This window comes from Hesperophylax consimilis, chromosome 13, assembly GCF_061612785.1.
Source record: "Hesperophylax consimilis isolate HC1 chromosome 13, BYU_Hcon_1.0, whole genome shotgun sequence".
Classification (NCBI taxonomy): domain Eukaryota; kingdom Metazoa; phylum Arthropoda; class Insecta; order Trichoptera; family Limnephilidae; genus Hesperophylax; species Hesperophylax consimilis.
Window position 1 is genome coordinate 27,037,493 of NC_142848.1, and position 26,775 is coordinate 27,064,267.

At 33.0% G+C, this 26,775-nt stretch overlaps 1 protein-coding gene across 3 annotated transcripts in view; it reads right to left on the reverse strand.

Annotated features, from left to right (window-relative positions):
• Positions 1 to 26,775, reverse strand: part of fdl (beta acetylhexosaminidase fused lobes) — a 326,351-nt gene that overhangs the window by 130,149 nt on the left and 169,427 nt on the right. For all 3 annotated transcript variants that reach the window (XM_089638621.1, XM_089638622.1, XM_089638620.1), the window contains exon 2: positions 10,481 to 10,540. The gene's annotated coding sequence lies outside the window, so the exon portion shown is untranslated. The remainder of the gene's footprint in view (positions 1 to 10,480; positions 10,541 to 26,775) is intronic.

A 26,775-nucleotide genomic window follows, 5' to 3' on the forward strand; every position in this document is an offset into this window, starting at 1 on the left:
AATCAGTGAAGTACTTTTAGATTTTGAAAAATGAACATTATCATTTTAATTTATAAATATATACACATGATTATTTTTTTTTATTGGAATAACTTTTGGACGTTAGACTTAAAAGGTTGTGAATTCTAAGATAAACATCAACTTTTCTCTAATTTCTATAAATAAAATATGCATTTATTATATATATAAACCTTCCGCAATAAATTCTCTAAATGATTGTGATACTCTATCAAAATCCGTTGCGTGGTTTAGATGAACTAAGCGAACAAACAGACAGACGCGGATAGCGACTGTATTTTATACTATTTAGAGATTATTATGTATTAACTTTATTTTATTTTATATAGATACATAAAATAAATAATGAATAACGTACTTAGACCTCAAGTAGTTGGCTTTGTTTGATGGTGTTTATCCACTCCAATTAACTTATTGACGAATTTCTTAGACTTTTTCCCAGGGAAAAGAAAACGTAAGCGTTTCCTGGTGTGGTTAAAACGACGCACGCCTTATTACTTATTATATTTCACTTATTCTAAAACTTTGTACATTTCTAATGCATATAGTTTTAGAATGAGTGAAATTTTATGGGAACACAAAAGATTGTTAGGCTTGCTTTAATCATTTGCTGTGTTGAATTAAAACGAATAATGTCCTTTTGTTGTCTACAGAACGAAGAGCATTGAAAGTTCCAACACGAGGGTGGCTATTTCTATGCAAATGATCCTATACGGAAAAGTTCGCAAACTCCGCAAAACATTCCGTTAATTCTGTAGTCAATCCCCATCCGCTTTATGTACGTCACAGTATTTCCACAGAATTGTGCAAAAGACAGATTGAATGATAATATGGGATTTGATATTGGGGCAATTTATATATATATAGATATTATTTTGGTTTATTTATTTTATCGTAACATTTTAATATTGCAATTTATTTTGACATAGCTACTTTCAGATATACTTTGATATTTTCACGTCCAAAAGTATTATAGTTATTTATTTTTGGGGTATTATGCCGTATTGCGCTACCCTTTATCCAACGTTCCAGACAGCATCACAGTGTTCATTATCAGGGCAGATCTGTCCTGAAAGTTCCACCAGAAACAGTATCTTTCTACGTACGTATACTTAACTACGGAACGAAGTGCAAAAATATCGATGAATGTAACTATAAAACAACACAGCATCCACAATAATTGCATTCTAACAAATCCAGGAAAAAATACAAGCCAAATTTAATTAAATAAGAAATGTGAAAACGGGAGTTCCACAAGGGTCACTTTTAGGACCTATACCGTTTATTATCTTTTTATCTCTTATGAAAAAAGGCCAGAAATAACTTTCATGAATATAGATAATTAGGTTCAAGTTATTAAAACTCATTGTAATATTTATTAAGGCGCGCGCGCTTAAAACCGTGTAAATTTGAAAAATAATTATGAAAGTTATTTAAAGAAAAAAATTACAAATTTGATTTCTACTATAAGAAAAATATATATATTTGTTATAATTTAATATAAGCATTATTTTTTACGGGTATAAATGGACTACTGATGTCTTGTCGACATCATAACTTCACTAAAATTATCCAATCTACAAAAATAACAAAAGAATCTTGTACAATCGTATTTTAGTATGGTCTGACGGAAGGGTTTTTTATTTTATAAAAGTGAAGAAATCAAAGTTTTTTTATTTTATAAAAATAAATAAATTACAGTATTTTCAACTTTTGTATTCAATATAAAAAATAAATATTTGTGTTCAGTAATTTTTAAAAAATTCTCTAAAGAAAATATTTGAAAAAAACCACTCGTCAGACAACTTTTTGGTGAAATTATGATGTCAACAATGGTTTTCATCAGTAGTCTATTTATACCCGTAAAAAATAATGTTGATATTAAAAGAAAAGAAAGAAAGGAAAGTTCTTAAAGTTGAAAAGATAGTAAAAAATATGAAATCATTTTTTTTTTGTATTTAACAGCTCGTAATGAAAATGTGTCAATAAAGTAAGACACGGAAAATAAAAAAATGATAACGTTCGCCAAAGCTAATTTTTTGCGACTATCTATTGCTGTTTATTTCAAAGGACAGTCTCGTCTACTGTTCTGGCGAATCCCAGAGGACGCAGAAGAGAATAAGTAGTTACTAGTGGTATCAAGTTTTTACTTCAAAGAGGGAATGTACACAATCAACATTTGTGCGTGGCTAAACTGGGTTAACTTTAATTTCATTTGAAGACAAATACACCCCGGAATGGGAGAATTAGGGTTGTATGACCCTGCCGCTGAAAGATCTGATGTAAACTCCTTTCTGCTGCGTGTATCGTTTAAGAGTAATAGGGAGAGGTTAAAAAAGTTACCATCAGCGGTACGCCTAAATCTCTTTTTTTTTTATTAAATACATTATTTGTTAGGAACAAAAAAAAATTAATGCCTAAGTTTGTTAACATTTTCAGAATTTTATTTAATTATGTCAATTTATTATGTGTAGATATGTACTTATCGAATGATCGTTGTGTTTCCGTCCACATAAACTACCTATGGACCCCGCAATTCTCTGCTATTGCTAATGTCATGAAAAAAATTTTTTTTAGTAGTTTAAATTTATATTTTTTACTAAGTAATTTATTTTTTTATTTGTATTCTACTCAAGCGAAACTATAGAAAAACCTTCAATTTATCTAAATCATATTTTTTGGTATTCACAATGTAAACCAATTCGTTTTAAAGATTAATCAATATAGTGATTTAGCATTAAGCTTCGCCTTAAGTATTCCTCGGGCGTCCCTGACTTTTGCTACCATTCAAATCACTGAATGACTGAAACTGAAACACTCCTGGCACTAATAAGCACAAACTTTGAAATTTCAGCGATATCGGTCGACTAATTTTCAAGTTTTGCGAGCACAAACATACGCGTGCTTAATTTTGATAAATCATAGAAGATTATTTCTTAATACAATAATTATGAAGACGAAAAAAAATAATATGGTATTTTTTTAGGCGATGTTTCAGTCAGCCTCGCATTGTAGAACATCTGGTCGAATATTAGTTATCCGAATCTTAGTAAATTCATGTTAGTACGGGCTAGATTCAGATAGGCTAGGGGCTAGTTACAGCTTAGATTCTTGTTAACACGGAATCAAACTAACTTAACATTATTATGGTAGTTGTGGTAATCTAAAATCATATCAGGTCAAACTCGACATAATCGTACTTAAAACACACCAAAACTGCCCGCAGCCAGCAGAACGATGGTATACTGGATATTATATCATATTTCAGAAATTCTTTTAAGGTTGTAAGAATTAAGGCAGGGGAAGAATAATACAAAAAATAAGTACCTATCTATTAAGATCTGGTTGCTAAGCATCGATAAAGAAAAAGGTGTATTATTTTAAAGGCATACTAACAAAGGTATGTAGGTTTAATATCAATGACATTTCTTCCGAGCAATTCAAATGTAAATACCGCCTAAGAACTGCGCTCAACAGTGTGAATCCAGTGAGTCTATGGCATGTCCAATTGGGTTATGTTGTGAAGGTAGAGATATTGAGGAGAGAAATGAAATGGGGAAGTTGGGGAATAGAATCACTAAACGGAAAATCCTTAAAGGGAGTGACAGATTACGCTTTAAGTTAAAAGTGTTTTACATAACCCCATATTGCATCCCATACAGACCTGTCACACCTAAAAAGATGATGTGTTATAAGTGTGGGCGTGGCGACGATATGCGCTGTGATCTGCTAGCCAGGCTATATTTGAAAATTATGCGACCCCCTCTACTACTTACGGCAGAAGAAGGGGTCAGAACAATTTACGAAGGGCCATAATTACGCGGCTGTCATCTGTCAAAGTGACAGATCCCATGCAATGAAATGATATTCCGCGGCAGTCCCGATTATAGCGATTATAAGATTATAGCGAGAGTGTCAGCCCAACATATAATACGTACATTCCACATAAAGCGTAATGTGTCTAAGGCTTAAAGGTATGATCTTTAACGATTTGAAAAAAAAAATGATATCGCCAATTTACATAGGAACCTTTGACTCCTAAGCTCCGGATAGGCAAAATAAATGTATTAACTGTTGAAGAAAGATTTTTGGTATTTGAAAAATTGATTTATCGATTATACATAATAATAATAAAAATATCTATACTGTAATCAATTATCAACTATAACTAAAAAATAAATGTTTATTGTATTCATTGGTTTTTAAATTAGATACATAAAAGATAACTATCGCCTATATATTGTCTTCTGACATGGCAACATGTTTTTCTGAATTCTTCTCGTGCCCGGACCCCATAAAGCACGTGGATGAAGCCTCCCTTATTCCATATGTATTGTATGTATTATTTTATTCGATACGGCTTACTGGAGACTGGGGAGGGAACTGCCACTGAGAACATGCATGAATGATGACGGCATCTACTCTTAATAATTAACGAATGGGAATGGATATTAGAAATTATAACTTGGGTTATATGAAGAGTTATTAAATATAATATGCAGCATATATAGACGGAGACTTGAATGCGTGTTCCATTTGGTCCGGGGGAGATTTATTATATGTTAATACATTATTTTTGTGTTATTATTGATATATAATCACCGGTGTATGCACACATGGTGTCCGAGGGTGCACAAACTTTGTGAGATGATTCTACAAGATAGTACAGGGTTTTCCAATAAGAGGTGTTATTTTGATATTCATTCGCAAAAGATCAGTGGCAACGTAGCGCCGTCTTGTTGAAAGTAAACGTTGTCCAGATCAATACCATCCAATTCTGGCCATAAAAAAATCATTAATCATTTCTGGTTAGCTCAATCCATTCACCGTAACTGTTGCTCCAGCCTTATTTTCGAAAAAGTATGGTCGAATGACTCCGCCGGACCATAAACCGCACCAAACAGTCACACGTTGAGGATAGAGAGGCTTTTCAACAATGACTCTTGGGTTTTTAGAGCCCCAAATGCGGCAATTTTGCTTGTTGACTAAGCCACCGAGGTGGAAATGGGCCTCATCACTCAGATGATTTGCATTTGATTCACTCAAGTGAATTTTAATAATTTCAATGCATTGTCGAAGCGTGTATTGTTCCATTTTTAGTAATGTGCGTAGTTTGTACTTGTCGAATGTCAAAAAATGACAGCTTCAAAAGTAAAATCTACCGAAATAGCAGGCTATTCAAAATAACACCTCTTATTGGAAAACCCTGTACAATTAAAAAAAAAAAAAAAAAAATATTTCGAAATACTAACGTTTTAAGGTAGTTTTCAGGTAAAATAAAAAGTGTATTGTTTTTGAAGTTTTGTAAAACCGACGTATTGGGTATTATTTTAAGGTTTGAGAATAACAACATGGCGTAGAGTGAAAACATTTTGCAGAATGAGAAATAAAGTATATATGAGGTAAGAGATATGACGTACATATATGAGGGAGAAATATCGACGTCCTCGGGAGAATCCCCTAATCAAATATTCATCTATGTTGGCAAGACACTTTACGAAATTGAGTTGACCTGAAAGGACGAAACTTTTTGGGTGAAAATTGATCGAATTTAGCTCGCATAATATTGTTACATACTTCCCAAGTACACAAACATATGCACTAGCTCAAATCATAGAATTACACTACTGGAAGGATCGATCATGTTCAACCAAAATATCACTGGAGTATTTCAGTATCCTCTCTTTCAAATAGAACTCGCGTGCATCAAATCATGCTTCTTGCATACTTCGTTCGTCTCAGACGGGCCAAACTTCAGACCTTCCATTCTGTTGAAATGAGTACTGCATCTATCAGCAAACGTATAGATTATGAGGAAAGACCACCATGCCGAATTGAAACGTTGCTTGAAAGGGTTTTAGCCTATTTGGTGACCAGATCTGAATAGCCAGGTAGTTTTTCACCTCCCTCTTTCCCATCTCCTTCCTCTCCCCACTACCTTCAGCATTATAACATATCTCAATTGGGAATGCCATAGTCTCACTGCCTCCGGACAGTTGGCAGACTATTGTGAAAAAGATACGAATAAGTTTAATGATAAGCAAATTAACGTAGCGTACATTCCTATTGTTCAATCATTTCTATTGTTTTTTTTTGGTAATGCCACCAAAACATCAGTAGGGAAATTTTTCTTTTCTTTTGAATGAAATACAATTAATCGCAGATTACAAATAACTCAACAATATTTAAATTCCTCCAGCCGTCGTTGGAGGAATTGCAAAACAGAGGATTGTAACCGCTTTGGGCCGATCGCAAACAAACCGATAGCAATACAAACTGATCGCAATACAAACCGATCGAAATACAAACCGATCGCAATAAAAATGTTATCGCAATACAAACCGATCCGCAATATAACCCGATCGAAATACAAACCGATCACGAACACAACTTTACAAGACAAGCTTTAAACATCCATCATATTACGTTATCAGATGTCTACATTACGTACACTGTTTATTAACGACTTTTACTAATCACATCTTCATTAATGAGTCAAGGTCAATAAGGGAAATACCACGTCTGTAATCGAGGCAAATTAAACACCAAATGGACCGTAAAACTTATCTTGTATCACAATTTACCGGTGGATAAAAGCAAAAATAGTTTTCAGGTTAGAGCCGAATCATAAATACCGGTAACCGGGACAATGCCATAACAGAATTTCCCCATAATAATGGCTAACAAAGGTCCCTAGCTGAACAATTCGCATAAAAGACAGCAAATTCGGAATATTCGAAACAAGCACCGCATTCGGAACAAGCACCATAGGATATAAATAACATGAACGTTACGCGTTACCTACCATTGTTCAATATTGCACGGGAAAAGAAGAATGGTTCGGGAGTAACAAAATAGCAGAGGGTGCAAGGGATAGGAGGTTTGGATTATGGGCATTTTTGGGAGTCACATTTGATCCGCACCTAAAATTTCATTTCCACATAGAAACGATATGCAGCAAAACTTTGGGGAGTGCTGGGATTTGTGCTAAGCAACTCAAGGCATTTTTGCAGCCCCACATCGATACATTTAAAAAAAAAAAAAAAAATTATATTAACCCCACAAACAGGAGGCCCTCTGAAAAATAATCTCTCTCAGGGCCTATTTCATCTTTAGAGATGCTGTGTAGAGGGTCTTTTATTTAAGAAAATGAAGAAAAGGAAGTTCTGGGAAAGTAAAAGGTATCAGTGTATCCATATGAACATTGTGACGGACATATGAAAATATCCCTCCCACTGCAAAGCAAGGCGATAGGTCAAGAGACCAGTTGGAGAGGTTTAAGGGTTTCCCCAAACCATCCTCTCCCGATCTGGCACACCACGCAGCTGGTGGGTAGGCGCATCCTGAACACACTTTACCCGATGAACCCGGGCTCCGGTAGTACATACCATTTTTGAAAGCATCAAAAATATGGCAACCAGAGGATTTTACTTACTCTCTAATGGTAGAGAAAGTACAAAAGAAGTTTCTGAGATATTTATATCCATTTATATTTATACCCTGGTTTCATCCATCAGCCTTTCTGTTCGATACGCTATTTAAATAACTTCAATTGAAAACTATTTATGTCAGGGGTAACGGGGAGGTACGTTATGCGGTGATGGTACTCGCGCGTTCGACCGCCCAATAATAAATGTACACGATACTTTTTTTCATTCCGATACCCATATGGCAACTATTTCGGGATCCATATGAAAAATCATTGCTTTACACGGTCATTATTTTCATACTTACGAACGTATAGATATTGCTATTAGAGACGAAATAATATTTTGAGACGCTAGACGCTAAATGGTAAAAAGGCATTTCAAACGATGTCGTCAACAAATGATCAAAAATACATGCAAAAAATATCATAGTACATTTTATTAATATTTAAAATTAAATAAACATACAATATTTCCATATAATATAGTTACGTAAAACAATTACAGAAGACTGACAACAATTAATGTCCGCTATCTTAAACCGTTCCACATGAAAAGACGACCCATATGGAAACTTAATTAAAAAAAAACCATCGTGTAAAACGCCTATTACTCAGGCTTAATTTTAATATCAGTTATTTTTATGACATAAAAAAATAATGTTACTACGCCGGCTTTACCAAACTTTTTGGCGTTATTTTTTAGTAACACATTATAGAGGTATTTTGATATAGACTTACATGAAAACGTTAACCGCCGAGGATGGTTTTTTGTCGACTGAAGTGTTGGGATAGCAGGTGGATGTACCAACCATCGAAGTGGAGTCATTTTTTTCGCTCAGTGTCTCATCTAAATTATAATAAATCTATGGTTAGGGGTAGATTTCCAAGCAAAGCCTCCAGTGTTCTATGAAACCTACCCTCATACTATGACCGTGATGATAGCATGCAAACACGAGGCACGCGGCTGGGCAGTACTACCCTTAGGCAAACTAGATCGGTACTATACAGGTGTACGAGAGTAAAGTGCACTAACGATTGTACATGATGGTAGAAGTAAAAATACGAAAAAAAATCGGAATTCCATTATATTTTTTTTATGCAAAAATATTTTTTTCCTAGAAGATTTTTTTTCATAAGAGCAATTTAAGTTTTGTACCTAAAAACTACCTGAAAAAGTCGGAATGTCAAAAAAGTTTTTTTTTCTTTTTTACTTGTTTATGTATCGACTAACCAACTTGTAAAAATATGTACTAATTAAATTTTTTTTAGAGAAAGATAAATATTTCCTGTTTTATTTTTTATTTGGATATCACATAAAAGTTCCAACTGATGGAGCCAATGGAACTATAACATCCCCAAAAGAGGTATTTTGTGAGGTTTAAAGGAGTGGGGAGAAGAAGGATGGGGATCATGATCATTAGAATGTACCTAGCTATTCAGATCTGGTAAGTAAACACGGCTCTTTCCATTTCAAGAAATCATTACTCATAAAAATACCTACTTTCATACTCATAGCAGCTACCGAATAAAGTTCAAGATCTATTTTCGAGTATGATGTGAAACTGGTAACAATACTGAAGTTCAGATGCAAAACTTGCATAATAACTTCTCAACTAATAACACCTACCACCAATTTCAAATTTGCAACCATTAATGCCTACAGAAATAGCCACATTCTATATCGGAACACAAATTGCAGTCTCTTGTGCTATGCAGTACAATACAGTTGTTCGTGGAAGACCTTCTGATCTACTGTACCAAAATAGGTCAACCTCGCATAATATGGGGAATTCTCTAGTTATGGATTCTGACAATATGTCAATGGGATGTTGTGACGTATGGCAATGTCGCCAGAATTATAATTTTATTAAAAGCTGTTAGATTTTTTCGGTTTTGGTATTTTTGGTGGCTTTCGTATTCGTATCTAAAGTTACGACGAATTTGACGGGTTTCAATTAAAAAATCTTCACACAGGTGGTACGACTAGGTTAAAGCACTCGGATCTAGGAGACGTTCAGTCTAATAAAAATAGTTATATAAGTTATTTTTATTATTATTTCATGTATGATTCATACTTGCATACTTATGTTTCTATAAAATAGTATTTTTTAGTTCTTTGATATTATTTTTATTATTATTTACCTAATGTATGATTCATACTTGCATACTTATGTTTCTATAAAATAGTATTTTTTAGTTCTTTTAAGTTATTTTTATTATTATTTCATGTATAACTACCACAACACGGGCATTAGCCTAGTATGGTAGTTAAAAAAATGTCAAAAAATGTAACATGTAAGCATTTACATTTAATGTTATTATTATATTAAGTTTACATATATGTATTTTTTTTAAATTATGTAATTGTAAAGCTTCACATCTTGATACAGGAATGCCCTAGTGAGATGTGCAGAGTATGTTTTTTTTATATTAAAAACTGTTTTTTGAATAAATAAATAAATCATTTATGAAATAATAAATTTTAAAAATATATATATATAAAATATACTCATGGCGCTTCATCATTAATTCGTGTGAGTGTTCAAATCTTATGAATCTGTAAGCTGACCGGGTGCGCAGTGACTATAAGATTAGTAATAATAGATATTTTGGAGGATTCAAAAGATTTTTGCAATTTTTTTTATATTAAAAAAAAAACCAAAAGTTTCTTACTTAAGCGTTGATTTTCGAATTTAACATAACTTTTTTTAGAACCTACGATATTATTTTCATTAATAACAAATGAATAGCCAAATTGTATCACGTTGCTAGATCGCTAATCTCTGGTCACGAACCGCCACTGACCTAAATTGGACCGCTATAAGAAAAGACAATTGCTTTATAAATACTATGTAAACTTTAGGGCGCATATTTTACACCCGCGCTGAGCAAATGTGTTCCCTACAGAACATAGGACCATCCCTGTGAGTGTTCCTTAATAAATAATATTCATGGGTGTATAACAATTGGTGTGTTAGCTTTTTAGCATTTAAAGTGTAATTCCCACCACCGTGTATTTATTACAAGACTTACAATGCTGACAGGACTATCTCGCCGCCATCTGGGAGATTTGGGATCCTTAGTTGACGATACCTGCAAATAAAGAAAAATAAATATTAATTTCCAATCACCATCAAATTATACATTTTAATATTTCGCACATTGGGTGTACTGTTTAAAAACATTCTATAGATATCGCTAGACATAACATCAAACGTATTTTTTTTACATAAATTTTATAACTAAAATTACGATTAGGTACAACGTTATTTATTTTTTAATTGTAAAAGCTTAGCTGAGCCTAAATAAATATACAGGATAAATATTTTCTTAATTAGTACAATTTATCGCCCAGAAATAAAATGATTTTTTCTTCTTTTTTTCCTTATCTACACGTAACATTAAACGAAACCTGCGTTTAGCGAAAAAATTAAAATATACAAATATTTGAACGGGAACCGGAAAATACCCCCACCCTGCCGCTAATTCAAATCGTTTCCCGCCGATTACCTCTTGCCGGAAGCACCGCCATCTTGGCCCGGAGGAGGCACCCCCGATGAGACTCATTTCCGACGCGAGATGAGCGAGGACGAAGACATTGATGAAACAGGAGAGAGATGGTTGAAAAAGTTAACATATTTGAGGAACTACCTTACAAGGATGCGCCAGGTGAAAAAATATATTGCCTGACATTTGATTCTAAAATTCTTTCTTGAATAAGTGCTCTGAAAATTATATCTCTATGCAAACAGTCAAAAGATGAACTGCTTTTGTGATTCAGTTGGTCAATATATTTCCAGTAAGGTTTCTTTGCTTGGCTCTGAGGAAAATAATTTCCCTCATGGCCTTTGTTATCTTAGCTTGTGTGGACGGTCTTTCTAAGAAATGAGAGGAGAGGAAGTTCAGTGTGTCCATCTAGTGAATCTATCTCCTCCACTGCGGTGCAAGACTATGATCTAAGAGAGTCCTGCTGAAGAGGTCAAAAGGTTCCCTCAACTAGTCTCTCCTGATCCTGCCTACGCAGTTGGTGGGCAGACGCATCTATCAAGACCCGGACAAACATCACCTCGTGAACACGGACACCCCTGCTAAGTCAGTAAAGGTAGCGAACCACTTGGGATGACCTATGGCAGAGGTATTGATTATCCAATAAATGAGCGGCGGTATCCGGTATAGGTACCGTCGTAGGTCACCAAATAGGTGAGAGAAAAATTTCGACAGTTGAAAATATTTTTAAAGTTCACCTTACATTTTTTATATAATGTTTCCCATCCAATAACGGTGTTACAAAAATAAGTAAGAATAAAACGCACGTAAAGCAACAAAAAAAGAGAGACGACAATATTTGAATAAAGCGAAGCAAAGTGAAAATAATTGATTTGAGTGATTTGGAAAACATCCCGGGGCTTTCGCTAAATATGTCCGGTAGGTTATACAATAGTCGACACATTCGCAAAAAAGGTTAGGAGAAGATTAAGTGGGTTCTTTGGAAAGGAATATGGAAAGTTTCAGAGTTTCTTACTAGACGGTGATTGATATAGATTTCGATTGTGGCCAAGAGGAAAGATTCTGCACGATTTCTAATAATAAGCAAAATGATATAATTTACACGTAATTGTATGAGATAATGTGCATTTTACGATCATTTACGAACAAATGATAGTTACGATCTTTTACATACGATTATTTACAAACGATTTTTACAATACGTTCTTTGTACATACGATATTTTACGTACGTTTTTTTACGTACGATCTTTTATGTACGTTCTTTTACATACGACCTTTTTTGTTTTAGATCGTTTGATTACGATCAAAACGTCGGTTACCATGGCACACGGACATGCCAACGGCACACTTAGATGTTTTTCAGTGCCGGAAATATAACATATAAACCATGTTCCAACGTCATACCGCGAAACTTTGGGGGGTGATTATTCGTTATAAGTAAAATTAAATCATAATAAAGTTTTTTAAACAAAGCAATATTAGGTAACAAAAAAATGTTTTAAAAATTATATTGTGTAATCGTAGCTTTAATTTTGTGAGTCGTAATGCGCGTGTTAGGATCGCTACGACAGTTACAAGCAATGGTAATTTCACGCAAGGACTCTAAAATATATTACAGTTAAATATTTAAATTTATGTAAATTATTTCATGTGCATTGTAATAGGATTATAGATATCTTTAATGCACATTATTTAAAAAAAAAAAAATTAAATAAAAAAACTAACGGCAGTTTGGCAATTTGGAAACATGTTCCGAGTTCCAACTATCGTTTAAAAGATAAATAAAATAGTGTTCATTCAAAATAATGTAGTTTCTTTTCAACATAACAATAGAACAGTTGACCGTGAGTGGAAAAAATAATAAAGGTATGTTTATACGAACGCTTTGAAAAAAGTATAAAAATAAGAAATTTTCTACAACTTTTTTGCAAAGTTTTTTTTTATGGATATCACTCTTCAAAGTTTCGCGGTATGAGCGTGGAACACTGTGTTTAAAACACGTGCAAGATCAAACAATTATTTGAGAGGCCTAGAACAAATAATTCAGAGATAAGACAGCCAGGAATAGTTACAAAAGACAAGTGACAGCATCATTAGCGTCTCCCCATATAGTGAATGACATAAAGATGGTTTCATTTCTCCCATCAACTATCAGAGATACAAACATAATATAATGTGGAACATCGCGACTAATGAAGGACGGGTTATTAATTACTATGCATTATATTATACGTAAGGCAAAAGTTTTCAGCACACGAATACGAATAAAAGCAAGAATTAATCATTTTTAAGTCATGTGTAGTGTCATTTTGTGATCATTACTCACTGTCGTTAATACTTTTCAAATTTTGACAACGTAAATTCGGTACCCATTCAATTTCATAGGGTGAATACCAAAATCTCGCTTTAAGGAACTGCTGTAACTTAAAATGAAGACCACAAGAGACAAACAAGGAATGTCAGTTAAAATCCCAAATTGACATAATAACGTCGTCGACATGCATTACTGTGTAACTTTTACACCGTAAAATTGTTTTAGAAGGAACCATCTCTAGGAAAAATTATTGTGGTTTATTTGGTTATTTATGGCAGGCAAGAATCATAAGCAGAATTAAGAATCATTTCATATTTATTTATTCATTTTTGGGAAATCAACAGTTTAAATTTAATCAGTTTGTACATAAGTATTATATAGTAAAATAAAACCAATTATGGATTTCCTGCTTTTGACTTTAACTGAGACAGCACAATATGGAATAAGTTATTTAAATTTGTGAGAAAGGAATATGAATTAAAAAATTTATACAAAACAAAAGATTATATAAAACGAAAAATTTACAAAACAATACATTTATAGCCATGGAGAGAGGTTGTAGATATAAATAAAATCATAATAGAGATATAAACAATAAAGACGTAAACATTATTCACAAACCATCAGAGAAATATTATTTTATGGACCTCTTGTATTTGGTAAGTTCGCAACTGAAAATATCAACCTTAGATAATACGCTATTGTATTTCATATGAAAAGGCAGAAAAAACCCTGAATGTCAGAGTGTATACTCTGCCTAACCCTGCGAAAAAACGGCGTGATGGTTAGTTGGTTAATAATTTTTAGTTAGTCATTAACAAAATACAGATTTTTAGCCATTAAATTCTGATTTATGGAAATTTTTCTTCATTTGACATTCATTGTTTTTCCCCTGTTATCTTCTAATAAGAACAGTAAAAATAGGATGGTTACTTTAAAAAGTTTGAATTAGCTATTTTTATAAAGTGTGTAAAATACACCTTCCAGTCTGAGTGGAATAAAAGATAACGCACGAGCCAATGGGATTATGGCATCCCCTGTTGGGGTTTGTTGTGAGGGGGGATGGAGAGAAGATGAGGCAGAGAAAGGTTGGTAAGTAACTGGCAATTCAGATATGGAGAAACGTTTCGATTCGATTACACCCAGAAGCGTGTCGCAAAAATACATTTTTTTTAAATCAACACACTCCACACATATAAATTCAATAAATTTAACATTACACAGGTCGGGATGTAACCCGGAGCATCCGGATTTGTATACGAAGATACTTCCTCTGCTACGAACGTCATCAATTACTGTTCAATTTTGCAGGCTACCGACATCTGTAGTCTAGAAATTTGAAGTTACTACGTTTAACCAAAATGGTGTGAGTCCTTGCTTAGAAAATAGTGTCAATTTGGTCGGTATAGCAGGTTTCATTTTTACTGCTAGACATCACGATGACAAATGTTTTATTTACATGTGGTGGTTTTTTGAAGTCTTTAAAAAGGCTCGCATTATGTGTTTTTTCGTTCTTTTCTCAACAATAACTCGATAATAAACAAGCTCATAAGTCAGAGCGATCGTAGCAGTGTTATTCGCACAGTTTCTTTATAAATATTGTACCTGTTTCAATAGTTTGAAATAAATGTAAAGTGGTATCAAGAAAACCAGTTTTTATTCAAAAAGGATCATCCCCAATTTTTAACAATTACTTCAATAATTAGCGTCCAGTAATTAATTTGCAATAATAAACACATTGGGAAAATTGTATTATTTTTTCCTTAAAAAAACTTATTTTTCACATAATTACATAATGTCTTTAATTTATTTATTAATAATATTTAAACAAATATGATTAAGAAAAATATAAAAAAATATTAAAAGATAAAGTTGCATATAAGATGATTATTCTCTTCATTGTACAATCCGTAATTAATAACTGCCGTATTTTATCTTTTGCATAAATTATTTTTTATTAAATAAAAAATTTAAAAATATCATTTTTTTTTTTTTTTTTTTTTTTTTTCGTAGGAAGCAATCACTTTGTGGTTAGACATATTATATTAAATCAAATAAAACACTTTGTTTATTAACCACGACTTTATTATTATTACATCTACCGGTTTCGCTACGGTCGAGCTTCATCAGGATGTGAAATATAACTAAAAACTAAGACAGAGGTGATGCATATTTATAGGAAAACAGAGGGAGACAGAATATAATACATTATAAAAGTGGGAGGAGTCAAATGTTACATAGGCATAGTGAATTGAAGATATATAATAACAATTAACATTTTTACATGAATTATACATATAATAATACATTTTAAAGACATAAGAAAAAGCATAAACTTATTATTTAAGAGTGGAAAGGATTCTGGGAAACAAGTTAAATATAGGACTATAGAATGTGTTTTTTTGATTAGATAAATTAACTTGTGTATTTAATAAATGGTCTGATAAGTTACTGTTTATAGATTTCCTGATTTCTAATGATTCTAAATTGTCTAACCTAATGCCTATACTATTTTTATGTAAGAGGCTAGTACCAGTTATTTTATCAAATCTATGGTCTGCTGATATTAAGTGGTTGGCGAGTTCCGAAAAACCTTTACCATTTAAACACCGTACATGTTCCTTCACTCTGGTGTTTACATTGCGCGATGTTTTACCTATGTAAAAGGCGGGACAATCACTACAGTTGAGTTTATAAATACCCGAATGGCTTAGTATGTCATCCTTGTCTTTAGTATTAATCAAAATTTTTCCTAGGGTATTGTTTGTATAAAAAACAGGTTTAATATCTAAAGGAAGGTTCCTAACGCTTTGATTTGAAAAATTATTTATAAATAAAATCCTACGCCAGTGGTGAATAGGGGTGTTGATATTAATTGGCGGAATACTGCTATATAGAAATTTGTTTGTGGAAATATGTTTTTGTTTTTTATTAAGAATTTTATCAATTAAGGCCGAATCATAGCCATTATTTGCTGCTATTTGTTTTATTATTGATAATTCATTTGAGAAATTATTGGTAGATAGAGGGACGGAAATTAACCTATGTATCATTGAATGGAACGCTGCATGTTTATGGGAGATGGGATGATTAGAAGTATTGTGGATGGTTATGTCTGTGTAGGTCGGTTTTCGGTATATGTTAAATTCAATTCTATTATTTATCAGGGTGAGCGTGAGGTCTAGAAAATTTAGAGAAGCATTGACACCTACTTCTAGGGTAAACTGAATTTGGGTATGGAAAGAATTTAAAAGCTGGAGGAAGATATTTAACTGTCGATCCGTACCTGACCAAATACAAAATATGTCGTCAACATATCTTTTCCATATTAGCACATTTTTTAGGAGCGGCGATTTACAAGTAAAAATTTTATTTTCTAAATTATCCATAAATAAATCCGCGATCAAGGGTGAAGTTGGAGAACCCATCGCCAATCCGGTAGTCTGGTTATAGATGATGTTATTAAATTTAAAATAATTTTGATTTAAGCAGACATTAAACAAACGAGAGAGGTCATTACTAAAGTCACATGGTAATTTAGAGTTAGTCAGTAATTCACTAATTAAAGATTTACATTCTGTTGTTGGGATATTAGGGAACAAGTTCACTACATCAAAAGAAATGAGTTTACTGTTACTAGGAATAGTTAGGTCTTTTAAGTCGTTAATTAGTTCTAATGAATTTTTAATAGTATGTTTTGGGGAAAACACTTTAGAATTATTGAAAACATTAGTAATAAATGATGCTAATTTAAAATTTGGTGACTCACAGGAAGAAACCACAGGTCTAATAGGGGTGTTAGCTTTATGGATTTTTAGAACTCCATATAACTTGGGGACTTTAGGGTTTTTTGTCAAAAATTTTACTTGGTTATGTGAGTTATCTATAAAGATTGGGGTTTTACATGATTTTAAAGCATTTTTAACATTATTGAGGAATTTATTTGTTGGATCTTGTGATAGGGTCTCCACATTACCATTATTAATGAAATCACCCATTTTTGAATGATAATCACATTTATTCATAATAATAACAGTATTTCCTTTATCGGCTTTAGTTAGAATTAATTGGTCTTTCTCTAACTTTTTACGAATGTTTAACAAGTGGCGTGTTTCTGGATTAGGCATGGGTTTAAATTTCGGTATTAGATTTTTTAATAAATCAGCACTTTTATAAAAGAACGGGTTTGGACTGTTATGCAGGGCGGTCTCTATGTCGACGGCAACATTTTCAACTGCGTCGTTGAAACTGGTTTTGTTATAGTTTAAATTATATTTTAGGCCTTTCGACAGAAGGGCCAGTTCATCTGGAACAAATTGTGTAGACGACAGGTTCTGCACTCGATCAAAGAACTGGTGATTTGTATCAACAGGTATGTTATTGTGGATATTATCTACGAGGCACAAGTTTTTTAGTTTGTTTTCTAAAATTTCACGTTTTTTAAAAACTTTTAAGGATGCAAAGTATCTGACTTTATCGTCAAACATATCCCATTCCACTGGGTGAAGTACATGAACTAACTCCGTGTGCAAGACATGTAATTTTAGTTTAATGCTGTTTCGTTCTTTGTAAGCATTTTTTAAATCTTCTTTAAGCCATGCTATTTTGGCTTTTAACACTGAAGATTTCGGAGTTAATTTGATAGTTATGCGGTTGAAATGACCACTTAAATAGTTAGGGAACACTTTGAATTTTAAACACTGTTTATAGAAAAATATATTAATAGACATAACTCTGTACTTAATTGTATAGTTTTTATACATTGTTGCTTTATTAGCTGTACTTGCTGATATTATTTTTTCGTAGGAAGCAATCACTTTGTGGTTAGACATATTATATTAAATCAAATAAAACACTTTGTTTATTAACCACGACTTTATTATTATTACATCTACCGGTTTCGCTACGGTCGAGCTTCATCAGGATGTGAAATATAACTAAAAACTAAGACAGAGGTGATGCATATTTATAGGAAAACAGAGGGAGACAGAATATAATACATTATAAAAGTGGGAGGAGTCAAATGTTACATAGGCATAGTGAATTGAAGATATATAATAACAATTAACATTTTTACATGAATTATACATATAATAATACATTTTAAAGACATAAGAAAAAGCATAAACTTATTATTTAAGAGTGGAAAGGATTCTGGGAAACAAGTTAAATATAGGACTATAGAATGTGTTTTTTTGATTAGATAAATTAACTTGTGTATTTAATAAATGGTCTGATAAGTTACTGTTTATAGATTTCCTGATTTCTAATGATTCTAAATTGTCTAACCTAATGCCTATACTATTTTTATGTAAGAGGCTAGTACCAGTTATTTTATCAAATCTATGGTCTGCTGATATTAAGTGGTTGGCGAGTTCCGAAAAACCTTTACCATTTAAACACCGTACATGTTCCTTCACTCTGGTGTTTACATTGCGCGATGTTTTACCTATGTAAAAGGCGGGACAATCACTACAGTTGAGTTTATAAATACCCGAATGGCTTAGTATGTCATCCTTGTCTTTAGTATTAATCAAAATTTTTCCTAGGGTATTGTTTGTATAAAAAACAGGTTTAATATCTAAAGGAAGGTTCCTAACGCTTTGATTTGAAAAATTATTTATAAATAAAATCCTACGCCAGTGGTGAATAGGGGTGTTGATATTAATTGGCGGAATACTGCTATATAGAAATTTGTTTGTGGAAATATGTTTTTGTTTTTTATTAAGAATTTTATCAATTAAGGCCGAATCATAGCCATTATTTGCTGCTATTTGTTTTATTATTGATAATTCATTTGAGAAATTATTGGTAGATAGAGGGACGGAAATTAACCTATGTATCATTGAATGGAACGCTGCATGTTTATGGGAGATGGGATGATTAGAAGTATTGTGGATGGTTATGTCTGTGTAGGTCGGTTTTCGGTATATGTTAAATTCAATTCTATTATTTATCAGGGTGAGCGTGAGGTCTAGAAAATTTAGAGAAGCATTGACACCTACTTCTAGGGTAAACTGAATTTGGGTATGGAAAGAATTTAAAAGCTGGAGGAAGATATTTAACTGTCGATCCGTAATAGCATGGCTTAAAGAAGATTTTAAAAAATGCTTACAAAGAACGAAACAGCATTAAACTAAAATTACATGTCTTGCACACGGAGTTAGTTCATGTACTTCACCCAGTGGAATGGGATATGTTTGACGATAAAGTCAGATACTTTGCATCCTTAAAAGTTTTTAAAAAACGTGAAATTTTAGAAAACAAACTAAAAAACTTGTGCCTCGTAGATAATATCCACAATAACATACCTGTTGATACAAATCACCAGTTCTTTGATCGAGTGCAGAACCTGTCGTCTACACAATTTGTTCCAGATGAACTGGCCCTTCTGTCGAAAGGCCTAAAATATAATTTAAACTATAACAAAACCAGTTTCAACGACGCAGTTGAAAATGTTGCCGTCGACATAGAGACCGCCCTGCATAACAGTCCAAACCCGTTCTTTTATAAAAGTGCTGATTTATTAAAAAATCTAATACCGAAATTTAAACCCATGCCTAATCCAGAAACACGCCACTTGTTAAACATTCGTAAAAAGTTAGAGAAAGACCAATTAATTCTAACTAAAGCCGATAAAGGAAATACTGTTATTATTATGAATAAATGTGATTATCATTCAAAAATGGGTGATTTCATTAATAATGGTAATGTGGAGACCCTATCACAAGATCCAACAAATAAATTCCTCAATAATGTTAAAAATGCTTTAAAATCATGTAAAACCCCAATCTTTATAGATAACTCACATAACCAAGTAAAATTTTTGACAAAAAACCCTAAAGTCCCCAAGTTATATGGAGTTCTAAAAATCCATAAAGCTAACACCCCTATTAGACCTGTGGTTTCTTCCTGTGAGTCACCAAATTTTAAATTAGCATCATTTATTACTAATGTTTTCAATAATTCTAAAGTGTTTTCCCCAAAACATACTATTAAAAATTCATTAGAACTAATTAACGACTTAAAAGACCTAACTATTCCTAGTAACAGTAAACTCATTTCTTTTGATGTAGTGAACTTGTTCCCTAATATCCCAACAACAGAATGTAAATCTTTAATTAGTGAATTACTGACTAACTCTAAATTACCATGTGACTTTAGTAATGACCTCTCTCGTTTGTTTAATGTCTGCTTAAATCAAAATTATTTTAAATTTAATAACATCATCTATAACCAGACTACCGGATTGGCGATGGGTTCTCCAACTTCACCCTTGATCGCGGATTTATTTATGGATAATTTAGAAAATAAAATTTTTACTTGTAAATCGCCGCTCCTAAAAAATGTGCTAATATGGAAAAGATATGTTGACGACATATTTTGTATTTGGTCAGGTACGGATCGACAGTTAAATATCTTCCTCCAGCTTTTAAATTCTTTCCATACCCAAATTCAGTTTACCCTAGAAGTAGGTGTCAATGCTTCTCTAAATTTTCTAGACCTCACGCTCACCCTGATAAATAATAGAATTGAATTTAACATATACCGAAAACCGACCTACACAGACATAACCATCCACAATACTTCTAATCATCCCATCTCCCATAAACATGCAGCGTTCCATTCAATGATACATAGGTTAATTTCCGTCCCTCTATCTACCAATAATTTCTCAAATGAATTATCAATAATAAAACAAATAGCAGCAAATAATGGCTATGATTCGGCCTTAATTGATAAAATTCTTAATAAAAAACAAAAACATATTTCCACAAACAAATTTCTATATAGCAGTATTCCGCCAATTAATATCAACACCCCTATTCACCACTGGCGTAGGATTTTATTTATAAATAATTTTTCAAATCAAAGCGTTAGGAACCTTCCTTTAGATATTAAACCTGTTTTTTATACAAACAATACCCTAGGAAAAATTTTGATTAATACTAAAGACAAGGATGACATACTAAGCCATTCGGGTATTTATAAACTCAACTGTAGTGATTGTCCCGCCTTTTACATAGGTAAAACATCGCGCAATGTAAACACCAGAGTGAAGGAACATGTACGGTGTTTAAATGGTAAAGGTTTTTCGGAACTCGCCAACCACTTAATATCAGCAGACCATAGATTTGATAAAATAACTGGTACTAGCCTCTTACATAAAAATAGTATAGGCATTAGGTTAGACAATTTAGAATCATTAGAAATCAGGAAATCTATAAACAGTAACTTATCAGACCATTTATTAAATACACAAGTTAATTTATCTAATCAAAAAAACACATTCTATAGTCCTATATTTAACTTGTTTCCCAGAATCCTTTCCACTCTTAAATAATAAGTTTATGCTTTTTCTTATGTCTTTAAAATGTATTATTATATGTATAATTCATGTAAAAATGTTAATTGTTATTATATATCTTCAATTCACTATGCCTATGTAACATTTGACTCCTCCCACTTTTATAATGTATTATATTCTGTCTCCCTCTGTTTTCCTATAAATATGCATCACCTCTGTCTTAGTTTTTAGTTATATTTCACATCCTGATGAAGCTCGACCGTAGCGAAACCGGTAGATGTAATAATAATAAAGTCGTGGTTAATAAACAAAGTGTTTTATTTGATTTAATATAATATCATTTTTAATAAAATGAAATAAAAAAGACACAGAAAATAAAAAGATAGCGCTGTAATCAAGTCTTGAAAAATCGAAACCTTTACTAGACATCCATAGTATAATACTCTCTGTGTGGTACCTATATGTAGTACCGTTCTCATATATTTTACTCAATTTATTTAATTATTTAATTATCATCTTTGAGGGTCCCTGTGGTCGAGGGGTAAAGCTCTCGACAAGCAAGCCGAAGGTCGCGGGTTCAAATCCCGGCGTGTGCAAGTAAATTTCATTTGATTAATTTGTGCTATTTCAATTCACTAAAAATAATACATAGTAAACTTGCGGCACGTTCCAGAGTGAGAGATACTCTCAGTATCGCCCTGGTGTAAGACCAGCATTCAAAATCGAAACGTTGCTTGAATTCGCTTTAGCAGTGTTTGGTGACTGATTTGAATAGCCAGGTACTACCCCACCTTCCTTTTCCTGTCTCCTTCCCCTCCCCAAAACCTTCAATCTCACAACATACCCCAATTGGGAATGCCATTGTCTCGCTGGATCCAGACGGTTGGGAGCAATTGGTGCTCTTGTGCGGTTTCAAATTAAAAAAACATTAAAAATAAAATATTATATATGCAGTATTCATATTTTAAAAAATCTTTTCATTGAAATGAATAGTAATTTTACTAAAAAATATATTAAAACCAGGTTTCAACTCATAAACGCTAAACCTGAAGCTTCGTAAGTAGCTAATTATAATATAGTTTTCCTCCTTTAATTGCGATGTTGTAATTAGCATTCCTGCTTGGAAAAACTTTTCCCGGCTGGGAAAACGGCTCCGGGGGTTGCAAAATACTGAACCTGGAGCAAAGGGACATTTTCCACAGTTTTTATGCTATGATACGCTTTAATTGTCAAAGTTTCGGGGCACGTTGCAGGGCTCATCGTCAAGTTTGCGGGGGTAAGTTGATGTTTCCTTGAGTTCTTTAGTCTGTAAAGTAAAGATTTAAATGCATTTTACAAAAAAATTGCACAAGATTTTTAATGGTTTATGGAACTAGAAAATTGCTTTATATAAATAATGAATTGGAAAAGAAAAGATTTTTAATGGTTTCTGGAACTAGATAATTACTCCATAGAAATAAGGAATTAAGGAAAGGCAGGAAAATAAAATACAAAAGGGAAAAAAATAGAAATGAGTATAGTTGATTTATTGATATTCTGTTCAATTGCAATCAATTTCCTAAAAAAATATTTTTTAGGAAATATATCGGAACAGTCTTGATGCAAGTGTCCTTTTCCTGATAAATATAATGAAGAAATGTTACAATAATAGATTTTTTATGAACGCGTGTTGAAAGCCTGCAATCCCGTTTTTAACAGCAATACTAATAATTTGAACAGATTTTTAATAAATTAGCAATATTTTATATCAGTAAGTTTTCGCAAGTTTTGCATCACCTTTATGCATTTCATGTTCGCAAAACTCAAAATTTTGGATAAAAAAATGAGGCATAATTAACAAATTTAAAATACATGATTATTTTAATTATATTACATATAAACAATCATATTCACGGTGAAAGATAGGAAGGCTGATAGAGCTATTGAAAGAAGGGTAAATGCAGGTAACTGCATTAATGAAGGACAAAACGCGATTAGCGTTAATAAAAAATTGTTCAAAGGAATCCAATCTACTAAAAAAGAAGCGAAGCTAGCAGTCCACAATGGAGTGCTGGTACCTACCCTGATTTATGGAAGTGAGGCATGGAACTGACAGAGGAAGGATGAAATTAGACTGATTGCTGTAGAAATGAGATCCCTGAGCTTTAACAGTGAGAAATGTGGAGTGCTAAGCTGACGTAATCGTAATGAGTAAGATTAAGAAAAGGACGCTCAAATGGTTTGGGCATGTAGACCGAATGAACTAAGAAAGGAAGACATGGCAAGATCCAGTGAATCAGATACTTGAGTAGGACAATGTCAAGAGTCAGAATAATAGAAGGAATGTGTGACCGAATTGTTTGGCGGTCCCTCCTCTCTGCCAAACGAAAAACGACGTGATGGTTAGTTAGTTAGTTACTTAGGACGGGTTGTTTCGGAGAATATGAACAATTCATCAAATTTCAACGTTCATTTTCGGGTTCTGTGAAAGACTTATTCAAGTTCTGTTCTTATATCACTGTAGGCTAGTTGCTTGACAAAACTGAAATAAAAACAGAACTTGAAAAAGTCTTTCACAGAACTTGAAAAGGATCGTTGAAATTTGATGAATTGTTCAGATTCTCCGAAACAACCCGTCCTTAGTATCAGCACGTCCCCGAAAGACTTAAACCCGTGATTCCTGAACTGCAACAAAAAACTAGTTGTCTTTTATATTTTATTTAACAATTAAATATATATTTCAATCCACCATGTCGTTGCCACATAAATATAACTACGTTATTCCAGCTATCGCCAGGCAGAAAAAAAGCGATGCAAATATCACGATGTTAATGCTTTTACCGTAACGAAGAAGTTTTTTGCTTTACTTATGACTTATTAGTTAAGAAAACATTTATCACAATAGTTCCTCTTCGAATAGTTCGAAATATAAAATAACACCCTGAAAACCGTCATTTAGGTATGAACTTACGGTAAAAAGTGTACAATAAATCTCATTATTTATATACGGTGCTCTATGTTTTAGCGGTCGGTCGCACTGTGGTCCGCCTTAAATCGCGATTGTTTTAATTGCGAAATCCTGTCCGAACACACAGCCCACCCACCCCTCCACCAGGCGAGTGGCCGCACCTTGCTAATGACGCGGTGCCATTAAAATCAGCCGCTGTACATTGTACAACACATCCCACATTCTGCAATGTCGAGCGGTTGATGTCGTATGCGACTTGAGAGCAAAATCGAACGAGTTTTAGTGAAGATTCATATTCATAAGAATAAAACAGTAAATATACAGTAAATCTATGGCATTTTCACTGTATAAATGTCGCGTGGCTGAAGGCAGTAATGGAGGGAAGTGCCTAGCCAAGTGAGTGTTAATTGCTTCTAACCGTCTGGACGCAGTTTGATTATGGTATCCGCAATTGGGGTATGTTGTGAGGCTGAAAGTAGTGGGGAAGGGAAGGAAATGGAAGAAAATAAGGCGGGGAAGAGGAAGTATCTGGCTATTCATAAATGCTCACCAAACACGGCTAAAGCCATTTTAAGGATCGTTTAAATTCCGAAGGATCGCTTAAATATTGATCTTTCACAAGATCAATACTAAACGTATCAACCACTCTGGAACGTGCAACAATTTATACTGTTATATTATTTTAAATGATAAATTGTGAAATAACAAGAATAAATTGACTGTCCTAAAACGGGAATTCCTCCTAGTTGGGCAGTCAAAGTATTTTTTATCTACATGTGTCATTGTATCATCACCTGTACTAAATAAATATAAAAAAAATAAAAAATAAATCAAATAAAATTAACTTCTTCACATTGGGATTTAAGCCAGCGATCTCCGGATTCGTAGCCCAGATCGTAACCACTCAATACCGGAGGACGTCGCTTTAGTCAATTTGAGCAACATTTCAAATCTTTATTTGTTGTCATCAAGTTTAATAATTTGTAGAACTCCATTTTGATTATTATTTTAAAAGTTTTTTAAATATATTTAATAATTTTATTATTCAATTAATAACAGTTTATTCAAAAACATGCAGAACCTGTTTATTATTAAAAAATATCAAGTGAGTAATAATATTATTTACATATGTTTTCAATCACTTAAAATTAGTAATCTTACTAGTAGCCTCTAATATATTGTATTATATAGACAATGACGGCGATACTAAGAAAATTACGTATTTGAAAAGACACAAAACTTTAACGTTTACGGTTTTTGAAAATCAAACAGTGACCTTTTTGTCTCACATAATATAATAATTACAAAGCACCTAGTCCAAAAGACCATAGAACTGTCTTTAACCTTACCACTCTGTCACAGAGGCGTAACGAAAAGAAAATGAAATAGGTAATGAAAACGTGTCTTTTTCCACTATCTAAGATTTTCATGTAAGAACACAAGTCGATGAAATGAATGACAATTTCGCTAGACACTTATTACTGCTAAGATATTTACAGTAGAGATTTGAGAATGCTGGTCCAGCTCTCAGCTCCGTCATTATTTCCCGTCGGATGACTGCCGAGGAATAACTGCTGTAGTGTGTACCTGGCCGCGCGCTGAACCATCAGCTATCCCGATCTCCTCCCAGATTGGGTTTCATTCGATATCAATTACACACACTCCAGTTTGTAATGAACGTGGATGTGAAATACGTGAGATGAAACCTACGCCAAAATTCAGCGGAATTGTTTGAAGGCACTTCAATGAAATAAAGCCAAGCCTAGCCTAGCCAAGCCTAACCTAACCTAACCTAATTTAACCCAACATTACATAACATAACTTAACCTAACCTAACCTAACCTAACATAACATAACCTAACATAACATAACATAACCTGACCTAACCTAACCTAACCTAACCTAACCTAACCTAACCTAACCTAACCTAACCTAACCTAACCTAACCTAACCTAACCTAACCTAACCTAACCTAACCTAACCTAACCTAACCTAACCTAACCTAACCTAACCTAACCTAACCTAACCTAACCCAACCTAACCTTACCTAACCTAATCTAACCGAATTACTAATTATATCAAATTATGTTTGAATCATCAATAAACAATTACATACAGATTCACAGACTATTATTTGACATTCTCCTACATAAAAAGATGATCAATGTTACAAATATAAAGAATGGACTGCTATCTCGAGAGAGTTGGTGTAAAACCTGGTCGAATGTAATGTTTCAAAGGTCCAGTCAT